General features: G+C 43.8%; 1 long non-coding RNA gene across 1 annotated transcript; it reads left to right on the top strand.

Annotated features, from left to right (window-relative positions):
• Positions 1–8,456: 8,456 nt before the first annotated feature.
• LOC115110983 (uncharacterized) lies at positions 8,457–15,069 on the top strand. Its single transcript, XR_003860719.2, has 4 exons — positions 8,457–9,602; positions 9,873–10,032; positions 12,575–12,684; positions 13,225–15,069. It is a non-coding gene; the product is annotated as an uncharacterized LOC115110983 (long non-coding RNA).
• The last annotated feature ends 213 nt before the right edge of the window (positions 15,070–15,282 follow it).

The following is a 15,282-nucleotide window of genomic DNA, read 5'->3' on the forward strand; positions in this document are numbered from 1 at the left end:
AATGAGCACGATACATTTTATCTATAATTTCTCTTCATATGACAATAATTGAAAAGGATTTGCGAGTACATTGTTAACTTGATTCATGATTCATTAGCTACTTTGCTAGCTAAGATGGTGTTGACATGATCAGTCCAATCAATACAACTGTAGACATAACGTGATAATTTTATCTGTGGCCAATGACCTTGAGCCTTCTTGGATGGGTACTTCTAATGTAACTCTTTGGCAGCAACCAAGGGGCTTGAATTTTTGAGCTCTCCCCATAGATTTTGCGGTGGCGTAGTTGTCCCCATGAGTGACAGAACACTGAGCCATTCACGGTGCAACTAGAGAACATTATCAACCCCAGTGCTCCGTATTTTCCGCTGGCTGCCCCACCACCACCACCACCACCACAGAAAGCACTGAGGTAGGCTGAAACACCTGCATTTTGGATCTGCCTTACTCAAGAAAGCAAAAAAGAGACCATGTTTAATAACTCAATGATTTGCCCTGAAAAGACCACTCTAAAATGTACAGTTTTGCAACACAACACAATGCCATAGATGCCTCAAGTTTTGAGGAAGCGTGTACTTGGCATGCTGACTACAGGAATGTCCACCAGAGCTGTTGCCAGAAAATTGAATATTAATTTCTCTACCATTAGCTGCCTCTGAACATTGTTTTAGAGATTTTGGCAGTACATCCAACCAGCTTCATAACCGCAGACCACTTGTAACCATGCCAGCCCAGGACCTCCACATCCAGCTTCTTCACCTGCGGGATCGTCTGAGTCCAGCCACCCGTATAGCTGATGAAACTGGGGGTTAGCACAACCGAAGAATTTCTACACAAACTGTCAAACTATCTCAGGGAAGCTCATTTGTGTGCTCGTTGTCCTCACCAGGGTCATGACCTGACTGCAGTTTGGCGACGTAACTGACTTCATTGGGCAAATGCTCACCTTCAATGGCCACTGGCACGCTGGAAAAGTGTGCTCTTCATGGATAAATCAGTTTCACAGATGGCGTTGTGTGGGTGAGCCGTTTGCTGGTGTCAATGTTGTGAACAGAGTGACCCATGTTGGCGTGGGGTTATGGTATGTACAGGCATAAGCTATGGACAATGACCACAATTGCATTTTATCGATGGCAATTTGAATGCACAGAGATACCGTGTCAAGATCCTGAGGTACATTGTCGTTCCGCCACCATCACCTCATGTTTCAGCATTATAATGCACTGTCCCATGTCGCAAGGATCTGGACACAATTCCTGGAATCTGAAAATGTCCCAGTTATTCCATGGCCTGCATACTCACCAGACATGTCAACCATTGAGCATGATTGGGATGCTCTGGATTGATGTGTACGACGGCATGTTCCAGTTCCTGCCAATATCCAATAATTTTGCATGACCATTGAAGAGGAGTGGGACAACATTCCACGGGCCATGATCTGCTGTGCAACAAAGTAGCCATTCATTTGAACATTTCTGCTTACGTCAAAGTGTTGCACTTGCTTGAATATTCTACTCAGATCAACAGGCGTTTTCTGTCACTATCCAGTGATATTATGTCACTCTCCCCAAACACTGAAATTCATCCCAGGGGTAGGGTATTTTACAATGGTAAACGATGTGATAAGAGTCACTGTCTCAAAGCCACAAGAGGGTAGAACATATTTCAAACGTTGCTTGTTGGCGGCCTGAATGCCAAGCATCACGTCTGGAGGAAACCTGACCACAATCCCTATGGTGAAGCATGATGGTGGCAGCATCATGCTGTGAGGATGTTTTTCAGTGGCAGGGGCTGGTAGACTAGTTAGCATCGAGGCAAAGATGAACAAGGAGCAAAGTACAGAGATATCCATGATGAAAACCTGCTCCAGAGCGCTCAGGACCTCAGACTGGGGCGAACATACATTTACATTTACATTTAAGTCATTTAGCAGACGCTCTTATCCAGAGCGACTTACAAATTGGTGCTTTCACCATACATCTTCCAACGGGACAATGACCCTAAGCACACAGCCAAGACAACGCAGGAGTGGCTTCGGGACAAGTCTCTGAATGTCCTTGAGTGGCCCAGCCAGAGCCCGGACTTGAACCCGATCGAACATCTCTGGAGAGACCTGAAAATTGCTGTGCAACAACACTCCCCATCCAACCTGACAGAACTTGAGAGGATCTGCAGAGAAGAATGGAAGAAACTCCCCAAATACAGATGTGCCAAGCTTGCAGCGTCATACACAAGAATATTCGATGCTGCAATCATTGCCAAAGGTGCTTCAATAAAGCACTGTGTAAAGGGTCGGAATACTTATGTAAAATATATTAGCAAAAAAATATAAACCTGTTTTTGCTTTGTCATTATGTGGTATTGTGTGTGTAGGTTGATGAGGGGAAAAACAATGTAATACATTTGAGAATAAGGCTGTAACGTAACAACATGTGGAAAAAGTCAAAGGGTCTGAATACTTTCCAAAGGCACTGTATTTGTGTGTTCAGGACTGGTGAAGATAGTGAGCCGCCTGGGTCTCCGGTTTCTTCTTCTACGGAAAAAGATCATCGTGATGATAATGGGGAACCACTGCTGGAAAGAGCCCCATTATTAATTGGTCAAATAACAAATAACAGAGCAGGCTAGGCCACAGTCAAGAGCTGAGTCGGGTGTGAGACAAAAATTAAGGAAGGATGGATGGAAATAAATAAACAAATGACAATGCAGGGACAGGGATTGGAGGTGCAACAAGATTTTAGCCTTGACATTGTGGCCTAACAATCAGGTGATTATCTGAGACATTTCCTAATGGAAATGCATCAAGCAAATAATTGAGGGTATGAATTACCTAAGAATATAAATGTATTTGTGTTTAATACATACAGGATGACATTGAAAGATTCTGTTTTGTTGCACGTTTTATTTGTCTGACATTGTCATGGTTATCAATGTATCCTTGGAGAATATCTTGAATCTCATATGGTCACCTATACATTTGAAATCAATATTAGTTCATATTAGCAAGTTTGATGTGATTTCACCGATGATGAATTTTATGTCAATTTGGAGTACATTGTTGACCCAATTTCAATCGCTGCCATTTCAGGTATGTGGAAGAACATATTCAGAAAATAGGCGTTGCCATCAAAACGCAGGGATTTAAATTGATCACAAACAGCTGAAAAAGAGAATCACTGATGGTACGTTTATAGCACCACGCTACCACTGCTCTGAATGTCTCTCAAAGCACTTTTGAATTTGAACCATGCTATGAAAAACTGTTTTTGTATTCACCCAGTGGTGATTGAATAGCATAATAACATAATAGCATAATAATAATAAACCTTGTTTATAATAATGATTGCTTACTAATGGTTCACTGTTACAAGCTCCATGAATGTAATTCATTATAGCCATTGCTATGATCACTGCAGCCTGTTGTTAGTAACCACTGGTACATGTTCAGGAAATCTTCTTGACAGCTTTGGTACTATGACGTTATTAAAGGAACATCACACTTTCACATATTTTCCACTCATTTGGAATTGAGGCATATAGCTGGATCTACACAACCAATGTTGTGGGATTTGCTGATATTGATATTACTCTACATTATTTGTACTCCATATAGTTGTACAAGACAATGCGATGAGAGGCCACTTTTTTTTACTCGCTGAAGTGATGCCTGCATGCCTGTACAGTACTGACAGTGGTGATAGCTCGCTCTGCATGCTGCTCCTTCCTCAGAGGAGCTGGGCTGCACAGAGAGAAATAGAGAGAGGGGGGAAGAGGGAGAGCACATAGAGAGAGGGGAGAGCAAGAGAGCACAGAGAAGAGAGAGAGAGGTGTAACTGCAGTATGATTAGGCTCGGAATAAGCTTATTTCTATCCCTCCCCTACTATTGTGAAAGAAATGAAGATGAATAATATAATTATAGTGAAGGATTATTTACTATATACAGGAAGGGCTTAAAGCCATGTGCGAGCCACAGAAAAGCCCCTGTCATTGAGATCAAGAGTGTTTCCTCGCCTGGCTACAGAAGGAGGAAGACATCTTTCTGACAACAAGTCCACACGTACCTAGACACTGTCTGTCTGTTCCTACCACCTCTCTCACCATCTTTTTTTATCTTCCACAGGGAAATGCCACGCTCCATCTCTACCCCCATTTCCGACCACTCCTGGAGTTTAAAGGTAGGTCCTCCCCTTGTGGCTTGAAATTCTTTCTGGAGTTCCAGTCTTTTTGTGGCACAATTTATATACAAGACAATGCGATGAGAGGCCACTATTTTTCTCTTGCGTGAGTAATAACATAGTAAGATTTATTTGATTTATTTTTGCCCTTTTTTCTCCCCAATTTCATGGTATCCAATTGGTAGTAGTTACAGTCTTGTCTCATAGCTGCAACTCCCATATGGACTCGGGAGAGGTGAAGGTCGAGAGCCATGCGTCCTCCGAAACACAACCCAACCCAACCTAGAATCTCTGTGCATTGTGCTTCTTGACACAATGCACCTCCAACCCGGAAGCCAGCCGTACCAATGTGTCGGAGGAAACACCGTACACCTGGCGTGCACTGCGCCCAGCCCGCCACAGGAGTCGCTAGTCCGCGATGAGACAAGGATATCCCTGCCGGCCAAACCCTCCCTAACCTGGACGACGCTGGGCCCATTGGGCACCGCCCCATGGGCCTCCCGGCCGCGGCCGGCTGCGACAGAGCCTGAGCTCGAACCCAGAATCTCTGGTGGCACAGCTAGCACTGCGATGCAGTGCCTTAGACCACTGCGCCACCCGGGAAGCCATAGTAAGATTAAGTAAGATTGATTGCCATCTAATTTCCACAGCTTTATACTGGGCCTATATTTCACTGTTTATGCTGAATTCCTATTTTGACACCCATTGTTGTTTTCACAGTGGCAGGAAAGTCTGCCCACCTGTAACTTAATGACACTTCTGTGTGCTCCTGTCTATAAGTACCTAGGTGTCTGGCTAGACTGTAAACTCTCCTTCCAGACTCATATCAAACATCTCCAATCTAAAATCAAATCTAGAGTCTGCTTTCTATTCCGCATCAAAGCCTCCTGCACTCACGCCGCCAAACTTACCCTAGTAAAACTGACTATCCTACCGATCCTCGACTTCAGCGATGTCATCTACAAAATAGCTTCCAACACTCTACTCAGCAAACTGGATGCAGTTTATCACAGTGCCATCCGTTTTGTTACTAAAGCACCTTATACCACCCACCACTGCGATCTGTATGCTCTAGTCGGCTGGCCCTCGCTACATATTCGTTGCCAGACCCACTGGCTCCAGGTCATCTACAAGTCCATGCTAGGTAAAGCTCCGCCTTATCTCAGTTCACTGGTCACGATGGCAACACCCACCCGTAGCACGCGCTCCAGCAGGTGTATCTCACTGATCATCCCTAAAGCCAACACCTCATTTGGCCGCCTTTCCTTCCAGTTCTCTGATGCCTGTGACTGGAACGAATTGCAAAAATCACTGAAGTTGGAGACTTTTATCTTCCTCACCAACTTTAAACATCTGCTATCTGAGCAGCTAACCGATCGCTGCAGCTGTACATAGTCCATCGGTAAATAGCCCACCCAATATACCTACCTCATCCCCATACTGTTTTTATTTATTTACTTTTCTGCTCTTTTGCACACCAGTATCTCTACCTGCACATGACCATCTGATCTTTTATCACTCCAGTGTTAATCTGCAAATTTTTTATTATTCGCCTACCTCCTCACGCCTTTTGCACACAATGTATATAGACTCTTTTTTTCTACTGTGTTATTGACTTGTTTATTGTTTACTCCATGTGTAACTCTGTGTTGTTGTCTGTTCACACTGCTATGCTTTATCTTGGCCAGGTCGCAGTTGTAAATGAGAACTTGTTCTCAACTAGCCTACCTGGTTAAATAAAGGTGACATAAATAAATAAAATAAAAAATAAATAAAACATTCTTATGGGAATTTATTTACCTCAGAACCACCACAGTGTCTGCTAAGTTTTCACCTGTTTTGTTAAGGGAGGTTTAAAACACACACGTTTAAAATTCACACTTGAATAAATACCATTTGGTGGTAAACTGCTCACTGGTGTGGAGGCTTAAAGTTGTAAATCTGTCCCAAGTGACTTTGTCCACAGTATCAGAACATTACATCAAATCTACTTGGAATGCATTGATTTCTTATTGAAGATCCAAAGATGACCACAGTAACCTACTGTTAATTGTTTCTCTCTATAGCATGTGTTTGTCTGATAGGAGCAAGAGGTTATAGGTTGTTCGTCTTGATGCTAATGCTAAATTATGAGTCATCATAGTCTCTGGTTGCTTCTTTAAAGTATTGCACTAAGGAACAGGATGCCATCTGGGACGTGTCCTCTGAGTATATCAGGGAATTTACCATGTCATCTGTCCTACAGACTCTGTGTGCTTGCCTTTCAATCTCTTTTCTGTATTTATGAGATGGAGGTGAACTGGGCATTACACAGGACCATCAGATAAGGACAAAGAACACTACGTATATATTGTTTCACAACAAGTACTGCTATCATCTTAGGATATGACACTCAGAAGTTAGCTAGATGATGTGTCTGCAGCAGAATGAATCAGATCCCCAACATTACAACAGCACACATGCACACACACCAATAGCATGGTGGCCGTTATGACGTACGGTATGTGACACTGCAGTAGGCTGGAGCTCCAGTATGGTGGCTACTAGGTATGTGGTAATCACAATGTAGATATGTTCTGGGTGGGTGTGCCCAAGGTGCCTCGGGCCAGGGGAGGGCTGTGCAGTGTGGTGCCACATTGACAGTGAGATGTGTAGTACAGAGAGAGACTGAGAGAGAGAGGGTTCACCGGGTGCAGAGTGCACACTGTACTGTACGGAGCTGTGAGTCACACACCCCATTGACGGCAGTGCGGTGGAGTCGGGAGGACAGGAGGAGGAGCGGCTGAGCAATGTCACGGCCATTAGAGATGGAGCAGCCAAGGCACCCTCAGCCGCTGCCGCCGGAGAATCATCATGGATCTGTCCTGGATACAGTAGCCATTTATCTCCACACCACACCACACCCAACACCAACGCCTCTCCAAAGACATGTTGAGATGTTATTAGGCACTGGAGGATGACTCATCGAAACGCTGTTTGATATCCTTCTTCATCTTTTGTGAGACTATTGGCTTTTGTTTTCTGGTTTATACTGTTGTTTATGATGCATTTCTCTATTTGCTTGCCACTATTCAGTACACCTAGCAGTGAAGGGTGATTGAGCAGTTGTCAGAACAGAAAATGTGTACTCACTCCTGTGGAACAGGTGTTTTATAAAACAATATGCCTAGTATCATTTCCACAGAGTGTTGGTACACCAGTCTTTAATCAAACTCCTGTCAAGACGTTATTTGTTTTGACAGCCATCGGTTTGGTCCAACTCTGGTTGTGTATACTTATACTACATTACTCTGGGGCCATATGTATCAAACTACGATCAGCTACACCTGTCCATGTAATCTGATTCATTGTGATCTAAAAAGGCAAAACTGATCCTAAATCAGAGCTCCTACTTCGAGATGCTTGATACATGCAGCCCCTGTCCTGTGCTGCCCCTCAGGGCCGCCTTGTCTAGCAGTCTTGGGTGATGCTGCATTTTTGCAGCCTTTGGCCTTTTCCTGGTGCACTGGATATGGCGGGTATGTAACCCTCTGTCTGAGGCGGCCAGCCCAGCGCTAGCAGGGCCAGAATAGAATGTCTTTTTCTTTACCTTTTCAGGCTTGTTACGGCTGCTTACAATGAAGTCATCTATTAAAGGAACATGTCTGTACCCAATCTATCTGATTGTCTATTTTGAGAGTTTTTTATATAATGACAAGTAGCACAAGTTGTCTCTTGTCTGTCAGCCCCTATAGGGGCAGACACAGGTGTCTGCGCTGGATCCTTAATGTCTTGTAACTGGACCCTACTGGAGTGCAGTAACAGGAGCTCAAACTCGGTAACTGTGTTTGACATGCAGCTCGGTTGTGTCGTTGAAGGGACCTTGCCCGTGAGTCTTGGTTGGGTTGTGAATGGAGACAAGTCCTGTTGGTGGAAATCTATGGAGACGTCTCGTCTCGAGCCGCTGGGGAGATTGATGCATTAGAAGAGCGAGCAAAGAGCAGGCATGTTGATGCAGGAGAATGTTGGGAATGCTGATGTGCACCAGCAGCACAAGGCTGTGACAACCCAATGGGGGAGGAGGAGGGTAGATATGTGTCTCTCAACATTCATCCATCCTGTTCTGATACTGAGGGAAGGGGTTTGCCTGGATGGGGAGGGTCTGTCATAGCTACATTTAATGTGTATGCATATGTGTGTGTGTATGTGGAGTCATGTTACCCCCGCTGTGCGTTGCTTCACAGTCGTTCTTCACTGGCTAGCTTTATGTCTCCCTCCCCGCCGTAAAGCTGCCAGTTGAAGAGCTGTTGTGGGTAACTATGACTACAGAACTCTGCAGATGGGGATGTTAAGACATGATTCAATCTAATTCAGGGCCCCTGATACCCCTCAGGTCAAGGACAAATCTACAGTTTTATACAGAGCAATCACTGAATGGAATTCTTTACTAACTCACATTTTTCAGGCCAAAAGTAAATCCACCTTCAAGAAAACAATAAAAGTACATCTAATGTGATCGACCGTATTACTGGACAGAGAGACCAGAGAGCATCTACTGAATGTATAATGTATTACCTGTCAGGTATTTTAATTGTATGTAATGTTTAATTGTTAAATGTTTATAATGTCTTAATGACAATTGCAATTGTTTGTAATGTCTTTTTAGTTCTGTGTTGGACCCCAGGAAGATTAGCTGACGTTATGCCGTCAACTAATGGGGATCCCAGAGTCAAATTGAGGGTTGATCGATGAGGACATGTTTTTGCCTGAGGAGTGGGTCAAACAATGTGTACTACTAGCACTGGATCAAAACAGAGGGTTATTGAAGTAGTTTACAAACGATTAATCATAATTGTTACTGCAGGAGTATGCAAAATCATTTAGTTTAACGGTTTTGTTTGGACAGTTCTTGCATTCTCGCAGACTAGGGCCACATCCTCGAGTTTCCAAGTATTGACCGCACTGCGGCTTTATGGGTAACAAATAAAACAGACATTGGAGCTGACAGCCTTCAGCGGGACTCCACTTCTTATTTATCACCTACACGTTCTCCAGAAGGGCCACACTTTAGTCCAGAATCCAGTTCTGTATGTATGCACACAGCCAATCCCAATTCACCCCTTCGTCTTGGACTCTAACCCGCTAATGTTTGCAGATATGTAAGGTGGAAGCAATATGGTGGAAGCTCCACCACTACACTGCTTATACCTATCCATATACTACAGATCTGCTAACGTTAAAGGGTTAGGTCCAAGGGGGAGGGGAGGGAGCGAATTGGGGCCAGCTGACCCAGTTGGCGTGTGTTGTCGATGTTACGGACTACCTGTCTGCTGAGATCTCCACCCTCAAACAGAAGAAGTTCAACATGGTGACGTTCGCGGACATCCCGGGCCTGTTGAACCGGGACAGGCCTCCCTTTGATGTCAACTGCGCTATCACCTCATTTGGTATGATTCCATGACTCGCCCCCTTCTCTGGTGTGGCTTCACATACAGTAAATGCACGCGCGCACGCATGCACAAACACACACACCCTGATCACATCACATAGGTAGGACTGCATCACCTTGTGTAATCATTCTGGTATGTTGGTGGGTGGGTCTGTGGGTGGGTGGGTGGGGGGGGGGGTAACAAAGAGGATGCCTTTTGGAATAACTCTTCATCTTTTAGAAAATCACTCTACCTTGGGCTGCCTCTTATCTTTACGTGTCTTTCCAGGGGAGCAGGCAGACCTGGTTTTGTGTTCTTTGACCCCATGGGCCAGGCGCTGTGCTAGCGCACGCTCAACATCATGAAGAAACTTAGCGATAAGATTGCGGACAAGCTGCGATTCTACCTCAGCAAGGCAGTCGAAGCCGGGAGGGAGCTGGACAGACAGGTCAGTTACTCTTTGATGTTCGTTAAACCTGTATCTAGATCTCTAGATCCCTCTGCTGTCCATGCAGTGACTGGATCGATGTCTGTAAAAAAAATGTGTTTATGCTACACTGCTCCAAAAAATAAAGGGAACACTTAAACAACACAATGTAACTCCAAGTCAATCACACTTCTGTGAAATCAGACTGTCCACTTAGGAAGCAACACTGATTGACAATAAATTTCACATGCTGTTGTGCAAATGGAATAGACAACAGGTGGAAATTATAGGCAATTAGCAAGACACCCCCAATAAAGGAGTGGTTCTGCAGGTGGTGACCACAGACCACTTCTCAGTTCCTATGCTTCCTGGCTGATGTTTTGGTCACTTTTGAATGCTGGCGGTGCTTTCACTCTAGTGGTAGACGGAGTCTACAACCCACACAAGTGGCTCAGGCAGTGCAGCTCATCCAGGATGGAACATCAATGCGAGCTGTGGCAAGAAGGTTTGCTGTGTCTGTCAGCATAGTGTCCAGAGCATGGAGGCGCTACCAGGAGACAGGCCAGTACATCAGGAGACGTGGAGGAGGCCGTAGGAGGGCAACAACCCAACAGCAGGACCGCTACCTCCGCCTTTGTGCAAGGAGGAGCAGGAGGAGCACTGCCAGAGCCCTGTAAAATGACCTCCAGCAGGCCACAAATGTGCATGTGTCTGCTCAAATGGTCAGAAACAGACTCCATGAGGGTGGTATGAGGGCCCAACGTCCACAGGTGGGAGTTGTGCTTACATCCCAACACCGTGCAGGACGTTTGGCATTTGCCAGAGAACACCAAGATTGGCAAATTCGCCACTGGCGCCCTGTGCTCTTCACAGATGAAAGCAGGTTCACACTGAGCACATGTGACAGACGTGACAGAGTCTGGGGACGCCGTGGAGAACGTTCTGCTGCCTGCAACATCCTCCAGCATGACCGGTTTGGCGGTGGCATTTCTTTGGGGGCCGCACAGCCCTCCATGTGCTCGACAGAGGTAGCCTGACTGCCATTAGGTACCGAGATGAGATCCTCAGACCCCTTGTGAGATCATATGCTGGTGCGGTTGGCCCTGGGTTCCTCCTAATGCAAGACAATGCTAAATCTCATATGGCTGGAGTGTGTCAGCAGTTCCTGCAAGAGGAAGGCATTGATGCTATGGACTGGCCCGCCCGTTCCCCAGACCTGAATCCAATTGAGCACATCTGGGACATCATGTCTCGCTCCATCCACCAACATCCACCAGACTGTCCAGGAGTTGGCGGATGCTTTAGTCCAGGTCTGGGAGGAGATCCCTCAGGAGACCATCCGCCACCTCATCAGGAGCATGCCCAGGCATTGTAGGGAGGTCATACAGGCACGTGGAGGCCACACACACTACTGAGCCTCATTTTGACTTGTTTTAAGGACATTACATCAAAGTTGGATCAGCCTGTAGTGTGGTTTTCCACTTTAATTTTGAGTGTAACTCCAAATCCAGACCTCCATGGGTTGATAAATTTGATTTCCATTGATAATTTTTGTTTGATTTTTTTGTCAGCACATTCAACTATCTAAAGAAAAAAGTATTTAATAAGAATATTTCATTCATTCAGATCTAGGATGTGTTATTTTAGTGCTCCCTTTATTTTTTTGAGCAGTGTAGTTGGTTCAGAACTGGGTGGTATTACATTTTAAGATATAATAAATATATTCTCCAAGCCAATATTTGGAGGATATATTTGCACGGGTGTTGTTATTATATTGGCCGGCAAACCATGCCAATATATCCTCCAAACACCTGCTTTGAGGTGTGGTGGAAATGTAATATTCATTACATACTATACTGTTTAATTAGACATACTATGCTCTTTTTACCTAGAGAATTGTCCATTGCTATATGTTAATATTTTTTTATTTCACCAGGTAGGCCAGTTGAGAACAAGTTCTCATTCACAACTGCAACCTAGCCAAGATAAAGCAAAGCAGTGCGACAAAAACAACAACACAGAGTTACACATGGGATAAACAAACGTACAGTCAATAACACAATAGAAAAATCTGTATACAGTGTGTGCTAATTAAGTAAGGAGGTAAGGCAATAAATATGCCAATAGTGGCAAAATAATTACAGGCTTTCTTGTGTGGCTTAGTCATAAGACTGGGCTTACAGCTAAGAGCCATTTGGGTGCGACCGCAGCATGTGACATCCCGTGGGTTTACTATCTACAGGAAGTCACATGTATGGAAACTTGCAGAAAGGAGCACATGATAGTGTTTTCTGTTGTGGATACAGTTAGACGGTTGAGCCCTTTGGCTATCAACCTCATGCTATCTTAAATCTGCACAGACAACTAATTGCCTTTTACACACTATCTGCTGACTGGCACGTATACAAAAAGAGTGTACTTCTCTATAAATGCTGAGAACCGACACTGTTCGTTGGGCCTTAACTGCCCAACTGTTGAATGCATAGTTAACTGCTCAAGTTTTACAGTTATTATAATAATGTGTTGTTTGAAAGAATCTGCAACCTCTCTTCCTTTTGGTTAGAATTACCACAACAATTGGCGACGAGGATGGGACGCTAACTCCGCTTACTGATCTTTCCTGAGGAGACCGAGGTTAACTGCGCACAGGGGCTACAGAAGACGCGGCTCAGGGTAACCACATTCAGATTAAGCGCAGCAGAAAGGGACCTGCCTCCGACTGGCAGGGAGCGTCAGTGAGTGGATACAGTGGTTCCTCCTTTAAAAGTTGCGAACTTATACCGCGGGACTTAGAGGTACCCATCATCATGGCGTCATTGCTCCAGACCACCACAAGGGGGAGTTACAGCACTCATTATGCATTTGGGTTCCAAGGTTTTTATATGACCAATCATATAGAGTGGTTTCAATGACGAATTTGACGCGAGCTACCCGTCCCTGGTGACTTTCTTCAGCAAAGAAGGCTAACATAACATTACGGGGGAAGCAAATTTAAGTAATTGTAACATCATAACGAGTCAAGCAAAAAATGTACAATTGAGAGGAATATTTTAGTTAATGTAGAGACAAACGATTGTGCATATTTTTTGTCATAAAGTTAATTTACAAAAATCGCTATTTAGCAAGTTAGCTAACTAGCTAACATTAGCCAGCTAGTTAGCTGGTGTTATGACATGAGTATGACATTCTAATTCGTGTTGTTTAATGTTTTAGGGACTCCTGAGAAAACCCGCAAACCAGGCTGTCATCATGAGACACAGTGGAAAGAATCCAGCTAGCTAAAGCATTTACTGCAAATTGAATGTACAAATGTGTAAGCTTGCCTTGCCGTGCAATGCAGCGGAAGTAACATAGCTAGCTAACTATTTAACGGTAACTAACTCACTTTTGTACATCGCACTGGTCCGTGCAATTGACCTTATTTTAGCGCCCAAAAAACGTAATACTTCCAGATCAACTGTAATATCAATACCATTGTAAAGCACAATTTCTCCCCTCTTTAACAAACCAATGATGAGACCTTCATGATGCCCATCTCTGCATGATTCAAGAAGGCAATGAGCTCCGTCTGGTCTTTTTAAAAATGGCAGGTGGGGAAGTGAAACCTACTGCGTGATAGTGAAAGGGGAAACATCTTTTTTCACCTGTCCAACTTATCACCTTATCACCTCTAAAATGAAAATAAACACTGTGAAGAGTTTATATAACTTGTTATTCCATACCTATTTGTAGGTTTGTGTCGAATTTGAATTGGGTTTTTAGGGCGGCGCTAAAGTTATCTTCAGAAGTTAACAGCGGCTTTTGAGAGTCATGATGGCTTGCAGTTATGACGCAAAAAATGACTAGGTAATGTTATCCCCCTTACCCTGTCCCTTTCTTATTTTTAAGCGGTGAGATAAGCGCTACACCTGGTGGAGAGAGGCTGTAAGACACAGAATTAGTTGGTTTACGTGTGCTGTACGTTACGTCATTGTCACGCCCTGGTCGAAGTATAGTATGTTTGTCTTCATTTATTTGGTCAGGCCAGGGTGTGACATGGGTTTTTGTGGTGCGTTTTTGTCTTGGGGTTTTGTGGGGTGTCTAGCATAGTCTATGGCTGCCTGAGGCGGTTCTCAATCAGAGTCAGGTGATTATCGTTGTCTCTGATTGGGAACCATATTTAGGCAGCCATATTCTTTGAGTATTTCGTGGGTGATTGTTAGTTGTCACCAGATAGGCTGTATAGGTTTTCACGTTCCGTTTGTTGTTTTGTATTGTTCGTGTTTTTTCACGTTTTTTCGTCTATTAAAGATGTATCGAACTAACCACGCCGCATTCATGACACGACGCAATTTAAAGTACCGCGTCGGAGTGGTCCGTTTTTTAAACTTTCACTCCAATACTATTGATCCATTACCATGTCAATCAACGCATGAATAGAAACGTAGTTCACATCCCAGATTTTGATGTCAACACAGTTGCTGCAGTCCCATTAGTTTTCATTGCAGCCTCGTTTGAATGTCGTGGTTGCTCAAATTTGTACGGAATGAGGTTAGTCACCATTACTTGCTTATTGTGTAGTGGAGGATAAGAATAACTGTATGCCTATGGATGTGTAGCTAGCTACAGTATGTAGCCGATCTGTGTATGGACCCTAAATACCAATCTATGAATACCAATCTATGAACCTCAGCTATCATAGTTGTTGCATCAACTTCAAGTCTGAATGGCATTAATGAAGCCTATGGATTGTGTTGAATATAATAACTTTAATGTGCCAAGGATGCAAGTCCTATATACATGTACTGTAGTTATTACCACGCATGAGATTCCAACATTGTAGCCTGTACATTGAATATATTCACTGATCATGTACTCTTCCTTGGCAATTAAAGGTGCAGTTCGGGTATGAATCTCTGTGAGACATTATTTTTCAGTCATATCCAATACCAGGTGTATCAAACTCCATTCATTAAATGATGCTGTGTCTGCATGTATGTACTACAATTATACACTTCAACAGTGTTTACCACTCCTGCACCTGGGGCATCAATGATTACCCATTGTAGCTATGCAATAGAGAATAAACGTGATTTAAGTAAAGGCTGATTTGTAATTCATATATACAGAAATACACCTATTCATATCTAACTCCCTTCATCTGCATTAATCTGATAACACAGGATAGGTGTAGTATTCCAATGAGATACCTAATTTCAACCAGTATAGAATGTGAATAGCTTTAGTGAAAGTTCATTATCTAGGTGTTATAAATACATAATACATGCATTA

The sequence above is a fragment of the Oncorhynchus nerka genome, linkage group LG27 (genome assembly GCF_034236695.1).
Source record: "Oncorhynchus nerka isolate Pitt River linkage group LG27, Oner_Uvic_2.0, whole genome shotgun sequence".
Classification (NCBI taxonomy): Eukaryota; Metazoa; Chordata; class Actinopteri; order Salmoniformes; family Salmonidae; genus Oncorhynchus; species Oncorhynchus nerka.